Below are 16257 nucleotides of genomic sequence, written 5' to 3'. Positions count from 1 at the left end.
ATCCGTTGTAACATATATTACATGTATCTAGAAAGGCCAAGATGAGCATCCCCGGGATCTAGAGTCTCTTAAGCTCTTCCTTTTTTTCCGGTACTCTCAGAGCAAAAGATTCCCTAGATTTTCCTGTTCCTTTTCATAAAAGTGAGTAAAACACATGGCAGTTGGGACCTTTCAAAAAAAGGTGCAACCATCAGGGGGCCTTTTCTGGAGGGATACAAGCACAAGGAGATGTCACTCCACTCAAGAGTAGGTATCTTCTGGGGGAATTAAGGCACTCTTCTGGTCTCTGCACTCAAGAGTAGCTTGTCTTAAATGAGGCAGAGACTAACCAGGATGCATTGCTTGTTGAATTTTGAATTTTACCCTCATTCCAACCTTTCTATAGAAAATCTGTCATGAGAACCTGAATTCTCTTTGAGGAGAGGGACTTGTAGTTGTCTTGTCATCATAAAGACTCTAGCACCCTGTTACATACAGTTATCACCCCACAAATAAGAGCTTCCCAAAGGTTATATGCCCTGCGGTAGCTAAAAGCTGTTCTTCCCTTTCAGTGATAAGACTTTGTTCCTGAACTAAAAGGTCTCAAGTTACATTGCTGAAGTTGCAGGTGTGCAATTTATCTGTCAGCCAGAGTGTCTTTATTTTGCAGTCACACAGTCATAACTAGAAGTGGATTTTATTAAACATTTTCTAAAGTGTTGGGTTTTTTATTCCAAGATCATTCAAATTAAAGAACCATCATCTCAAAACAGAAGAACGACACTGAGTTTGTAAATAGGTAAAAAGAAGTAGAGAAAGTTTGTATCACTCTGGATACTTGCTTTTTCAGTGAGTGAAGAATATGATTTTAGGGTTTGTAACTGAATCATCTTATCTACTAAAGATAGCATACATGCAAGTTTTCATCTAATCTATATGATATCCTCTTTGCACAATTGTATTTCATTTCAGCAGGTATGTGCGAAACTTGTTGCACAAGTATCACTAAGATTTTGGAACTAACAGCACTTCATAAATTAGGCTTCTGTTACTATCCAGTCCTAGTTGCATCTTAATTATTAGGGTGAAAATAAAGAGCACTCTTTTATAAGCCTTCGTATTTTCTGTTTACAAGGATTTTACTAACATCTAATAAATTTAATGACCTCTAATAACAAGAGGAAGTTAAATCCTACTTAGCAAATTCATAGCTTTTCAATGTATCTTGTGGCTTTATGGCATTTCAAACTGTAGGAATGTAAAAGCTGTTTAAGGGGCTGTTGCTGGGTTCAACTAGCTGCAGAAACTGTTAAGTTATTTTTGTTTCTCTTTTATTGCTTAACCTCTGGGGCCTAACTCTGGGCTACCTGATAAAGCAGTCATTCAGGAACTTTAAACCATACAAGCTTTGACGTGATAGACGTAGAACAAGGTCTTGTATTAAACAAACATTCTAAAAACATAATTTCAAATCTGGAAATTGATTGTGGCTTGACCTACTTATTTTGAAGAGCTCACTGTTCCTTACTTTCTTTGTTTTGCTGATATTATTAGATCTATTGTTCTTTTACCAGAACTCCCAGCTGATAGGAGAAAAATCAATGTAGTGCAAAGCTTGTTGGGCAACAGCACTTTCATTAGAGTCAGGGCCACAATTAACTAAGACTAAGTTATGACATTTCCACTTTTAAAGGTTACAAATGCTTGTATTATGCAGCTTCTGGTGTTTTCAGAGGGCTGGAATCCAGCATGCATGAAGCAAGCTGGGAACAGAGAAGTCTTCTAAAAAAATTCCATATTACGCACTAATTTTTAGTACATGCCAATATCAGAATTATAAATCATGCAGGGAATTTTTCCAATTATGATTTTTAAACAAAGTGTATGTCCAAAGTAACACTTCGCAGGATTTTTTATTTATCTGCATATGCTTACATTTACTCATTTCAATCACCTGTTGGGCATACTGATCTCTCAGCTGCCTATTGCAATGTGCATTTGGCACTTGCCCCTGTGGTATAGAGCAGGATGCAAAGGGATCTCTGAGGATGCATCCTTTTTAGACACCGTAGCCTGAGCTAGCTCATCTTGGATAGAGGATGCTCAGAGGTCTGTAGTTCAAGCACACATCTGCCCAGCTAATGGGGTCAAAACAGCTTCTTCCAGTAATGGATTGGTTCTCTCTCGGGTAAAGTGCCTCTAAGAGAAATTGAGAGGAGATCCATCCTTAAATAAGATTTGATGCAGCCCAGGAGAATGACAATTACATCTTTTACTAACACTGTTCCTAAGGCAAAGTCATGCTTTGTATGAAACAGGATGATGGCGTACTCGGGGAGCTTTTTTGGTGTAGTGACTAGTAGATAGGTTCTACGGAAAAGTTTTGTGAGAAACTGAAGCTCACATAAGTGGCTCTTTTGTTGGAGACAGCGAGAAGTGTCCCCGTGTGGGTCACCCTGGTAAAGTCTGAGTTATTTTCTTCTTGTGCAGCTGGTGACAGCAACAGATATTTTTATCCAATGGGTGAAAAACACAAGAGCCCCCTGGGGGGTTAAAATTCAGGGACATAGCTGAGATGTACAGTAAAAGAGGCGCTCAGAAGGGGCTGCCAAAATCAAGTTAGAACTGCAACTAGAATTCACACCTGAACAGTCCTTTGCTGGGGTTTAACATGTCCCATGGTATAAGTCTTAGCTGAGGGGCCAGGGTAGGGCCAGGCACAGGTGGTTATAGTGGAGACAGTGGGCTCCATCTCCACCTGAACTTTATCACTCTCATAGGTATTATTTCCCCCTGCACTGTGCAGGGACCATGCACACGGCAGCAGCAAACCTGCCTCACAACTCGCAAGCGCAGGGAGAACACCATTGCTGGGCAATAGCCCTCGGTGGCAGGGAAGGGAGATCCCACCAGCTACAGAGCATTAGAGCCGCCACTGAGCTCGTGTCTATCTGAACAAAAGCAGGGTTGGTTTGCTTGCCCCTCTGAGGTTACTGATTCCCAGAAAGTCCGAGGCATCTTGGAGTTTTCACCCGTTATTCTTGAATTCAAATCCTGATTTCCATGGCAGGTCAGTGGTGGAAATATAAATTAGAGATGTGGGCAGTAGCTGAGACCTTGCCTGTCTCTGACCACTTAATTCTCAATTTTGTAATTCCCCAGCCTTCTGCACACGTAAGATGTAACAGTAGGCTCTCCAGTCATTGCTCCTAGCTTAACTGCCATCAGTCATCCATTTTGGATACTCGGGACGCTTGCGTAATACTCCTGGCCCAGACTCCTACCCTAGGACTAGTTTGTGAGAAGATCAAGTTGCGCGGTGGCATCACAGCCCCTTCAGAAACGTGGCTGCAGCCCTCTCGCTCTCACCTTCCTGCTGTCACTCGGTGTGGGAGGTGGCACGCTCCTTCCTTTTACCCTCTTGTCTCTCTCCCTGTTTTTTCATACGTACTTGCACTCGCTGCTGGCCTCTGCTATACGGTGAGTGTCCCCTTTCTTGAAGAAACGTAACTCGGCTGCGTGCCGCTTGTGCTTACTGTGACAGCTACCTTTTGAGATAGCGGATTAGACTCGCCTCTCTCCTCCACTCACATCCTGCAGCCTGCCTTGCCCCTAAACATACTCTGTGTAATAGCTACTGACTTCAGGGGTGGTGATGTCCTCCCCTGTTTCCCCCCCGGCCAAGTGGTTCTTTAACCGAGAACGCAGCAGGCGGCTGGGGAGGGGACGGCCGGGCAGCAGCGCTCACGGCATCGTTCCTGGCGCATTCCCTTTACCTCGGTTCAGCACTTGGCTGGGAATAGGTATAAAAAGACATCTCAGCGTCAGGGCCATCTTTGTGAAATGATTTGACGCAATGTGGCTTGTTGAACTGTAAAGAATGGTTTAGGGCTTTTTTCTTTTTTTCCTCTTTGAGAGCGAACGTAGCTCCTTATTAATGGCTAACCAACAGGAAGAGAAAAATCTCTGCAATTATACATGTAAAAGTTTGCATTCTGCGGCCAAGGAAGGAGTTAAACATACAGTAGTCCAACACGGGCATAAAATGGTTACAGAGAGCCGCATAAGCAGATGAAAGTGTTTGTGGCTATTTACCCCCTCAGAACCCCAAAACAGAACAAAAAGGGAGTGATCTAAAAACAGTTACAGATGGGGATTTCAGCATACCTGTAGAGTACCTGCCCTGCCTCTGCCAATCTGCCGTTGTCTCTGCCACTTGTGTTTAATAGTTCTATAATGTGAATCCTCTGTTCCCTTTACTATTACTGGGGGTCAATAGTTCTGAAGCAATAGTGTTTACTTACTTACCCAAGGCAACCCTCCAACTTTCCCCAGTAACCACCTGAGCAGTGTATGGTAATTACTGAAACGGCTGTGCCATTCCTTCTTAATTCTTATTTACTGTACATACCTTTCAGAGTCTCACAGGGTAAAAGATAAAATAATACAAGCTCCTGTAGTGTAAATATATCCCAGTGTTAAGGAGCAACAAATATACATTTCCTGAAATCTACTGCAGTATTTTCTATTATTTAGAAACACTGTACATCATTATTTTACGGAGAAGTAAAATACGTAAAAACATTTCTGAACAGTTCTTTTCTAAAGCTAACATGGAAGCTTTTTTTTCCTTTTTTTAAAGCAACCGTTTAATAAAGTCTGACACTTAGCAATGTTTTGAAATAATTTTTGCTGCTCTGCCAGCAGTTGGCTTTGCTGTGAATCTCTAAAGACAAATCCATCTACAGTGCATCTAGCAAAATTCAGCTCCGTGTTGTATGTCAGGGTTGAGGACTACTTGTCAGCTCTGGCACTGTCAGATTTTATCTTTAAATATGACAGGCAATTTGTTCAGGGAGCACTTCTGAATGACAAGATATAGTGGTGTTGTAAAACATGGCACCTGTGTGGTATGCCCTGCCTTTGTGGACATCAGAGGCTATTGTTTCCTTTGCTATTAGACAGCCACAGTCACACAATAAGGTGTGTAAAATGTTCACAGAAACCTTTTAAATAGAGTAGCAGGAAAGTAGATACCCTCCGGTCATTTAAGTCAGGCCATTTATCATTTTATCTTATAAAACACAACGTTCGCTAAAATGTGATGTAAAGAGAAAACCAAATGCTCTGCTGAGCAACTGGTGCAAGCTGAGGGTTTGAGCCGTGCTGTAATAAAAGGGTTTTATCTTTAAAGTGCCATCAAGAGAAAAATTAGGATTTTAACTCCTTCACAATCAGACAGGTAGCAAGAGCCATTCAGAGGGCTGCTGTTGACATATGGGATGAATAAGGTCCCCCTGAAATATCCACTGGTTACTGCAGGGGGGCTTCCTGGAATGGGGCAGTAAGAGCAGATGATGAAACACTAATACAGCTAATATGTTTGGTTTAAAAATAAATAAATAGAGGGTCATAGGGGTTAATCTTCTTGCAATATAAAGTGGATCAAAATAGCAAAATTAAACTGGAGACATACTGTGGGTATGCCACCGCTAAAGTCAATGGAGGGGTTTTCCACACTATAAAAGAGCCATGTTTTCATGGGAGTGGTAAGTAGTCTTCTTCAGACATGAGTGTAAAACTGAGTGAATCCAGCAGAATCTGATACTACAAAGACGTTGTATGCAAGCATATCCCAGTATGTCTGTCCTTGAGCAATGCTAGTGCTCTCACCCTGCTGACAGGGAGTGGTGGCCATATTCTGGACTAAGTGGGAGGGGCCGACCAACTCTTTTAAAATTAAAAAAAAAAAAAAAAAAAAAAAAAATCCCTTTAGACTCTGGTTTTGATGGGTTTCTGTTACCTAAGAAGTGGCCAAGGTATTGTTGACTGAATGCCTTCTTCTCCGGCAAGTGCATGTCAGCAAGGACTATGCCGTGCCTGTCCAGCAGAGCTGGCGTCCTGCTTGTAGCCTTTGCCCACATGAACCAAGCCGCTCCTGAACCTACCTCTGCTGCTGCCAATACCCCTTGCTGTCCTGGATTATCTACAGACAAGTGAAACTGCTTTGAAGGCAGGGGGAGAAGATACAGGTCTGCTCTTATAGATGAAAGGACGTATTTAATCTATGATGTGCAATTCAGTTGCCCTTAGTGGCCCAGGCGGAGACTAAAGCTCTAGTAGATCTGTGATGTGGGAAGTCTGGATTAAGGCCATTCTGTGTAGATTTTCTAAATCCAAGAACAAGGAAAGTATCAAAAAATAGGGGTTTGATTTGCAATAACGCTGTGATCAAATCATATTAGTGTCCTATTGTCAGTTGGCAGGTATGCAGTATTTGGTATTTTCCTTGAAGTCTCAAGTCCTGGAAATCAGTGATTCTGTAAGAATGTTGTTTTAGCTTTCCTATAAGAAGCAAGTATCTAGACTTTCTGTTTACAGCTGAATGGAATAGAAGTGAACTCCACAAACTCAAACACTAGGTGGCAAATACAGAGAGACCAGTTAAAAACATATATTGGTAGCAAATCTACAGTCTCCATTGTGGCACCCTGCCCCATTAATAGCATTTAATAGTGGAAGTACTGGGTGTGCATGTAGCTTTAGCATGGCAGCCTGAACAAAAATAAATGTAATACAAGCTGATGGGTGATAGGATGGGATCAATGGTTAAAAAGGTGGAGCACATGTGCAGTTGGACCCCTCATTGGAAGGGTTTGGCATAGTTGAAATATACTTTTGTGTTTCTTATTCTGAATAGAAATTAAGTACTGTCTTCTCACCTGGGTGTAACTACTTTAAGGGAAATTCTGCAGATGAAGAAGACAGGTAGCCTGTGCTATTTCCTTTTTGAGAGACAAAACTATTTGTCATGTTCACTCTTAGTATTACTTCCCCATCTTCAGTAGACGAATATGATACATTTGGTTTTAAAATAGCATAATTGTGTTCAGATATTTATGAATTCCCTCAGATATTTTTATCTGTTTCCTTTTTACATACAAGGTTGCCATAATTTTAGAACCATTGGGAAAACTGTACATTCATCTTAGGTAAGTGAAGATCTTCTGACGATTAGGTCCGTATTCTATGATGGTTTCCATAATGAATGAAAACCAAGAAGCAGCTCCGGAGGATTAATCGTTCCACCTGTTTATTTCAGGGTAGAATGAACTGTCTGAAAAAGCTTATCTTCCCATTGACTCTAGGGAGAGCTAAGATAACTTGCTTGTCTAACTTTTAGGTACCTAAATTTGGCTGAGGAAAGTCATCTTTAGTCATCGAAGTCCCATGACTTTCTCCCAGACGTAGAAGCCTAGGTAGACCACAGTGGTGGTTTTGAGGAATGTTTGCCTTCTCTGTGTTCACAAGCACTTGACCATCTGTGGTATAACTTCATAATGGAATCTAACTCAAAGGGCTTTTAAAAACAAGGAGAAAGATTTTATTGTAACTAATAGTGATGGATGATTGGTACGGTCACACAGAGCAACATAAATCTTTCTGCCATGCCCAATGCTAAAAAGCAGACAAACTCAATAGCTCAGGGAACTCACGTACTTAAGCATAGGAAAGTCATACAGGGAAAGGTTTTTAGACCTTATGTCCATTAGTAGGGCAGATAAACACCCAGTGAAGTAATTTTGCCTGCCCATCACCAAATAATGTACTCTGAAATGAAGTGCTGCACTGCAGTTTCACCCTCCTAAAGCAAGTAGCCTTGCCAGCAGTTTTAGAGAGAATGTAATCAGAGAGAAGAAAACCCCTCAAACACTAATGAGAAACCACATACATCAAAATTAACTGCCCCAATAATAGAAGCAGCTGTGTGCAATTATCAGTTATCTACCAGCTGATTTTCATTAGGAATTAGATATAAAATACTTCATATATCTCTCAAATGTTGTGGACCTGTATAAAAAGCACTAGTATCAAGGAGCAGGAAGGACTTTTTTTTGAAAGGTGCAAATTGAAAATCTGGGATAGAAGTGAACTGATCGGCTGTGAAAGAAGATATAGGCCCATCTCGCAAACTGTGTGCCACTGTATAATCTTTTGCTGTTATAGCAGTTTCTCCTCTTAAATACTGTCATTTGAATGTTTCTTTACAGGAAAACTGAGATGTGCCAGTTAGGAAGGAGTAGTTCATCATATTATGCATTCTACAAATGTAATGCACTGGTGAGCATGCTTTAGTAGTTTCTTCTATAGGTAGTTCACAGAGGTCACTTAATTCTAGCTGCAGTAAAAGAATTTTGGGTGGGTTTAGTGGAAACAGTAGGGTTTTGCTTTAGTGGACTCTTTGTGTCCTCAATTTGCCTTGTGTAAGCCATGAAGGTGGTTATCATATAAGTGTGGGCTTATATAGGAATCAAAATGATGGCATCAAATACACAGGAATGGCTTCCTTTGGCAGGAGAAAATTGCAGTTTATTCATATACAAGATGCCACCCCCACCCCCAGGCCTAAAACGTGATGGACATGGTTAACCACAGGTATAGTAAATCTGAGATGACAGGAAATGGAAACATACGTGCATGACCTCCACTTATTTCCCAGCTGCTCAGGGGGAAGCCTTGAGTCTGCGGCAATGGAGTGAGCTAGAAATGGGATGGGAAGAAACTCCAAGGGGCTGGAAGAAGCTGGTGGATATGCTTGAAGGCAGAAAGGTAGGTGAGAATGTTCCTCCACAGTTCTGAGTTTACTATGGTGTTTTGCAGAAAGTAGTGCTTTTGGTAGAGTAAATAAGTTAACGTGTTCTGTGATTAATAGAGGAATCAGATTCAGGCATGGAAATTATTCAGCGCGGCTCTTCCATTTGTAGGAACAAGGCTTTGGTACCCCTGCAGACCAAGCTTGGCTTGGGAAGACAGGCTCTAATTGCTTGCTCTAATCCTTTTTAACATTAGAGGCTGCTCCTAAACAGGGAGAAGCCTCTAAGAATGCATTTTCACCATGTGTTCCTCTCTGTGTCATCCTAAAGACTTTTGAATTCGTGGCCAACTTTAATCAAATACGAAATAAAGATTCAAGTCTCAAAGATGAACGTTCAGAAATTTTTGTGAGGTTTGGAATGTGGCAAAAGAAGACAGATGTATAGCAGTGCCTCTTCTGAGGAGGAACCAGCAGAACATGACCATCGCTGTCCCTTTGCAGCAGCCAGCTGGTCAGTCAATCACAGCAAGAGCTGTGTCCTGGGTAGAGGAAATGCTAAACAACATGGAGACAGCAGGGCTATTGTGGTGAGGGGATAGGGGCAGGATTTTGGTGACAAAGAATTTGAATCCATGCGAAATTAGGCTTCATTAGTTCTGCTGCTCACAAAACAACTTCTTCCTGGTAACCCTGGGAAAACCAGGGTTTTCTCTGTCTTATACTTCTAAATCAAGGGTACTGTTATGTAAAGTTCTTTGCCTATATAAAAGCTAACATTTTTAAAGCTTCCAAGAATTATCCACAATGGACACACATTCTTAACTCACATTTGCTTGTAATGGTCAGTGTGACGTTTTGAGTAGAGTCAGGCTAGGTATTGAGCTTTTCAGCCCCAAACCAGCAAAGCACTTGGGCGTATATTTAGATTTAAGTTGCGTGAGTTTCAGTTGAGAAAATGTGTAAGTGCTTTGCTGGATCCAGACTGGTGCTTTGCACCTCAATTTTCTAACTTTTTTGAGGAGAGGTTATTTCAGAAGAATAAATCATTTAACCTCATTTCCTAAAGCATGATGTTTGCAGTTGTGCTGTATGCTCAGGCACATATGTCTGTTAGTTCTGTACCCTAATCAACCAAGGACCTACTTAAACCAAATTTAATTGGAGAGGGCAAGTTTCTGCAGGTATCATGAAAATAGAACAGAGGCATTATTAAGGCCAGTAAGGAAAAGGCTGTTTTGAGAACTCTGTCCTACTAGAAATCAGCTAACCTACACAGGTGTGAAATTATGAGACAGAGCTCCGTGGAAAGCGAGAATTCATGGGTCATATGACTCAGGGAGCTACCTGTGTCTTTCACCGTGGTAAAGCTTTAATAGCAAACACCACATTCAAAACAACCATTCAGAACTTTGAACCCAAAGCAGGGATCATCTTGCTAAGGGACACGCGTGGCAGGCTGCACAGGAATGCAGACCCTGGCATTATCCAGAAGCAAAAGCAATACAAGCGATCTCCGTGGCTGTGCAGGTGTTAGGAAGTTCAGCTGCCGGCTGGCCACAGGCTCCCCCCACCTTCGCCTGCCTAAACTCACAGGAGGAGAATGTTGAAAAGAAGGGTGGCCCAGACATACCAATCTGAGTCCTAGGATGAAGAACAAATAGCTTGTCAAATCACAGTATTATGTGAGATAATGTTTCTGTTATTCGTACAAAGAGTTGGCAATTACATTGCAGCTTTTTTTTTTGTTTTGCTTTTCTTTAAAATCAACTGAATATCAATCTACAATCAATAAGGAAAGTTGCCTATAGGCAGTTCTACCTTCAAATCTGCTTCATGGATCAGCTGCTGGTAATTTATACACAGTCAATAAGACACATTTCAAAAGTGAGGGTTTTCTCCCAAAAGGCAAAACTGCTCTAATTTACAGCTGGATATGAACTGGGCAAACGGCATACACCTGGAGTAAATGTAATTTCTAATTTACAAGAAACTCCAGTGAAAGATTAGATCTGATCTACTCTCTATGCAAGTAATCTGTGGATATTTATATTATGATAACTGGAGAGCGTAAATTGCTTTTGTTTTTCCTTTTGGGTATGTTTTTCATTTGTTGGGTTTTTTTTTAGCAAAACCTGCAGGGGAAACTAGAACAACTATAATTACAGTCACAGTTACAAGTTGTGGGGTCTGTAGATAATAAGCTACAAGGCATTTTTATCGTGCTTTTTTATTATTATTTAGTTAGAATGCTTTTTTCCCAAGACAATCCATCTGTATTTTGTAGGAAGGAGAATCAAAGCAATAGCTGTCAAATATCAGTGAGATAGCAGATTTACAAATTAATCCCATTGCTTGGTATTTCCACAAAGGTTGAAATCTATTATTGGTGCTAGAAACTATAATTAACTTATTATAAGCACTCAGGCAGTTAGGTGTGCAAAATGGCAGCAGGTGTGTAATATCATTAGAAATACTCTCTATAAAAAGCACCTCTGAGTTTTATCCCTTTAGTTTCATGCTACTAGCTGCCAATTTGATTGGTTAAGTAGTTTTGGGCCATGCAATACTCTTTCTTTTGGATTGATGTGTTTATTACTTTTTATGACAGGGGATCCCAAGGCAGATGTTCAATAAAGAAACAAGCTGCTACAGACCAGAGTAAAGAGATAGGTGGTGTAGATGCAGGAAATTGGGAAAGTTATCATATGTGCTAAGTTGTTATTGAAGATTTTGCTCCCAGCATTTGTAGCAGTTGTGTTATATACTCTTCCACGGACAGTAATCTAACAGGGAATTATTGAAAGCCAAGTGCCAAGATTTCAAATTGCACTATATGATCCGGAGCTGCTACTCAACCAGGGAGCTGGAGCTTTGGAATTATAAAGACGTGGCCGTGCCATTTTTAGGAGAACTGTGTGTGAACGGTTAGAGCCGCTTTGCTCACGCAGAGCCTTTTCTCTCTGAGATGCACAGCTGAAGATCTGCTTTTCCTTTGCACCTTAAGCAATTATTTAGACTGGTACAAAGTGAGTGAAAATCTTCACTGGGAAGGAATATAGTTCAGAATTTAGATAAAGGGTGAGCAAATTATAGTTGTATAGATCTGATTTATGGATCAAAGACAAATTCTGCTCTGTCTTCACCAGTAAAGATGCAGGATCATCCCAATTAAGTGAATGGGAACATACAGATGGATACATGGGGGAAACCAAGAAAAGAGACAAGTTTTTTAATTCCTATAACTGTTCACAGCTTGGTTTGTGTTTTGCTTAGTCTTAAAGGGGAGAGAAAATACAGGTTTCATTCCTTTCAGAAACTTCTGAACACTCCTGTAGGGAAAAAGCAAATATTTGCTAGAGAGGCTTCTTGGCATAAACCAGCATTTCTTTTTAAGAGTTTTAAAAGGAAGCAATAGAATGTGATTGACATAAAAATCTCCTTTTTAATTGATTTAGTTTATTTTGCTGGTTTTGTGACTTTAATTTAATGTATTACAACCAGATATGAGGGGAGCTAATAATTAATGAAAGACATGTTATTTTCTAATTAGATTTTTATGAATGCCCCTAAAGCTTCTGCCCAGAAGCAGAAGCTGGCCAACAAATTTGAATTATACTGACAGCAAACTGTTGTGCTCTGTCCATGTTCTTTGATCCACTGCTTTCCTTCGGTTTCTTGGTGGCAAGTATTAGTGTCATCCCTGAAATAGTATTCTTCCCCATGTTTTGAAGGGATGACTATCTCGTTCTGCCTTTCACCTCCCCTGAAACGCTTCCAGTCTTACCCCTGTAATCTCTTCTGACCTTTCTGAGGCTCAGCTGTTCAAACTCCACTGGGAACAAAGTGCTGCCCTGCCTTTCTCTTGCAAACAAGAAGGTGTGACTATGCCATCCCAAAACTTCCCACTCTCATGTGTGTTGACAGTCACTTGAAACCTCCCTCCTTTGGTTATTAGACCGTGGCAGACTTGTTCCAGCCTGCTTCATAGGCAGTGCCTTTCTGTACCCTCTGCATTTCCCTGCTTATTTGTAAATTATGGCACGGGTTACAAGGGAGAAAAAGGAAATGTGTAATGGTCTCTTGCTGTCTGTGGGGAGGGAAATGCTGTTCAAATTCAAACAGTCCTGAGGCCTGTAGGACTTCTCTTGGCCTGAAATGGCAGAGTTCATGGGCTGGGACAAGTATTCCAGGTTGCTTCTCAGCTCTTTCATTCTCCTCTGAGTGCACAGCTACTGAAGACTTGAGGGGGGAAGAAAAAGCTTGAGAGGTTATCAGATTTAGGCTGATTATTGGACTATTTATCAGACCAGGCTAACCAATAAATTATTACTTAGAATTTCTGTTGATTGCTGTTCAAATAGCCGTAGACACTAAGACAGGTCAGCAAAGCCTAAGACTCTGTGGAAACAATCAAGAGAAACGCCAAGGATGCATTAAACATATAAGGCAGAAAAGAAAGAGTTGTGACAACAAAGTTGTGTTAGAGCAAGAGGTGAACATAAAATTCGAGAGTACTTTTAGTAGCAGGATGTGTTTCGTCGGTGCGTCTCAAAGCACAAAGACAGTTGGAAGAGACAATACAGACCTCAGGAGCTGAGGAGCAGAGGAACAGGGGAGAGGAGAATCATGCTAAAAAGCAATATGAGCAGTTGTGAGAAGTGGCGTTTTTAAAACAAACCACTGTGGTTGCTGCACTGTACAAACCTAATAAGACATAGTGAAAAATATTGGATTTATTTTTACAAGTTAAAAGTGACCTTGTTGGCCTTATGAATGGATTCACTTCTCACAGTACCTCTTAAGGGCATTAGGGTTATGACTAACTCATAAAAATAAATCCAATATTTTCCCCTTGGCCATGTCATATCCAGTGTTGGAATTCAGCTGTGAGAACTGGTGGGGCTCCGACTTTCATTTAGTTTGACCTCCCATTATGAGAAGTACCTAGCTCTCAATCCTGGTGGGCTGAAGCATAATTCCAACAGTGGTCATATCACATACCGAGTGCAAATAGAGGAAAAAAATCCAAGAAGGCCTAGAAAATAGAGGGTCGTGCAACACACTATGTAACGGAAAACAACATATGAAAGGACTAAGTGTTTCAAATACTGATAGCGTTTTTTCCTCCCCTGTTTTTCATTTGACCTGCATAACAGATCAAGGCAGGACTGTCAGTTTAGTCATATACTGTGTATGGCGGGGGGGGTGTGGAAATCTAAGCTGATGACTTGGCTCATACAGTTGTTCATTTCTGTTGGAGTCAAAGGAACTTACAAAAATCCAGTCAAGAAAATAACCAGAGAACAAGTGGTTTAAAAACGTAGTTGAGGGCTTTAAAGGTGAGAGACACACCTATCCAGTATCTGTGATAGCACAAGACCTCTACTGAGCAATAACCTAGTCCAAAGCAGTAGGAAAAAATAGTAAAACCCATTTTCAGCACCCGTGGATGTTTACAGCTACAAATCTGAAGCTTTGCCCCTGCACTTCATTGGGCTCTGTTGATCTCTGAGGACCTATATTGGGTCCATGCATACAGGTGACTTCAGTGTAAGGTAGACACACTGCAGTCACTGTCATGTGTGGATGAGGAAAGGTTCATTATAAGTGTATACCAGATACGCTCTTTTTATAATCCATGTATTCTGCAGCTCTGCTCTGCCTGATAACCATTCCCTTTCTAACAGGCTCAGGTGACTTCATCCTCCTTTTGGCTGAATAACTTTGAAAGGTCCAGTAAATGCATCTGGGCATGGTCCTGGACAACCAGCTCCTGGTGGCCCTGCTTGAGAAGGGGGGCTGGCCCAGCTGGTCTCCCCACATCCCTCCCAACCTTAACTGTTCAGTGATACTATTATCTTAAAACCAAGCTGTAACAGCACAGACCTCTGCATAGGCTAATTTACCCTGTCAAGAAATGTAAAGCAGGCAGAAAACCAGTCAATGACATAGGAGTGATGGTGTCGTGGGGTTAACGAGAAGGTTTGCCAGTTACAATTAATTAGGCCAAGCTAAAATAGAAGCCGCATGAGATTAAAGATTTCCCACATTGTGACTGTCCTTGCAGGGGTAAACCCTTAACTAGTGTAATTTGGGTCAAACACAAACACCAGTGCAAAGAACGTATAAATCCATTTATCTGTGTTTATCTGAAGCCAAGCTGAATTCCAGCCTTGGTTACTGCAAGGTTAACTTTGCCATTGTTCAGTGTTGCCCTTTGTCCACACGAATTTTCTCCCAACAACTTGAGCAAACATGCTGAATTAAAACTGTAGAAAATCATGAATGACATGCATATGCTGTAGGCATTTTTGAGGTTGCAGGGCTAACAGTAAATATTCACACTTAAAATACTGATTTGGGTTTATATGCCATGGAAATGTTGAGTACCTTCTTTGCGTTGTTTCCTCTGCCTCTGCTTTTCCCATGATTCTTTTATTACACTGAACAAGTTCCGTATTTGTAACATCCAGAAGCTGACGAATTCTCATATTGCATTCCCCTATTTTCTCTGAAAAGTTTCAATGAGTATTATTTTACCTGCATCATTTTAGTGCCCAAAGTATTCCCATAGTCAGATCGATCATGCGAAAACTTTCATTCCCCAGAAACGTACACGATCCAGCGATATGGGGTTCCCTAAGTCTGTAAGATACCAACCCCTGTCCTCCATACAGCAGATGAACCGTTGACTTTCCTGTGGAACAGCCCACACACCTTAGTACTAACGTCACACCCCAGGCCAGGCAAATGCCATGCTCTGAGCATCATAGTGACTTCTGCAATAGATACTGCATGCTAAAAAGGTGTGTTGGCAAGTAAGCCATAACCACAGATTTAGCTTTCTTTTATGAGACAGCTTTGTCAGGATTTAACAGCATTTTTTCCTAAATGTGACAAATAAGCCTACTGAAGCAGCTAAGAACTCTTATTTATATAAACTGGCTCTGATGTTACCTTGTGTAAAATATGTTTCATTTTAACCAATGCATATTTGAGTTATAGTTTCCATAAATATTTGTGAATACATTATGATAAAATCTAAAACCTTGGCAACAGTTAAGAGAAGAGAGTTTGCAGATAAAAATCAATATTGCCTGCAGTATCCCAGGAGATCATACTGCTAGTGAAGTTTAAATTAGCTTTGCCCTAAAATCTAAGACATTCCTGCAGCACACTTTAAAGCATCTTAAAGTGTGAAGGAGTTAAGCTAATTACTGTAGCACTTGAAGACAAGACATTTGTAAAATTAATGGGCTAAAGTCTGCAGTCTTTCATTCAGCAAAAATTCCTGCTGCAATTATGTATTTATTACAGAAGGACTGCAGAACTAGGTCCCCTGCTTTTAGACCCTGGCATCTATCAAGAAAATAGCCCAAATACTTGGGGGGGTGGGGGGGGAGGGGGTGGGGTGTGTGATTTCCAGTTACACAGTAAGAAAAAGGGGAAGTTGGACCACTTGGCTTCAAGCATCACTTGATGTTATCTGTTGGTGGTAGCAGGACCTCCTCATCCGTTCCCTGCCAGAGACGCTGCCTTGCACTTCTCCCGCTGAGCAGATCTGGTCATCTGGCCGGTTGCTGTGTTTGTCCTTGGCCGTCTCTGGGTCCATAAGGCCAAGCCTACACGAGCAATTCACGCAGCTCTAAAGCAAAACTTGTTGTGCTAAAGACCTGAAGGCC

This window comes from Accipiter gentilis, chromosome 7 (genome assembly GCF_929443795.1).
Source record: "Accipiter gentilis chromosome 7, bAccGen1.1, whole genome shotgun sequence".
NCBI classification, from domain to species: domain Eukaryota; kingdom Metazoa; phylum Chordata; class Aves; order Accipitriformes; family Accipitridae; genus Astur; species Astur gentilis.
This window is presented reverse-complemented; position numbering follows the sequence as displayed.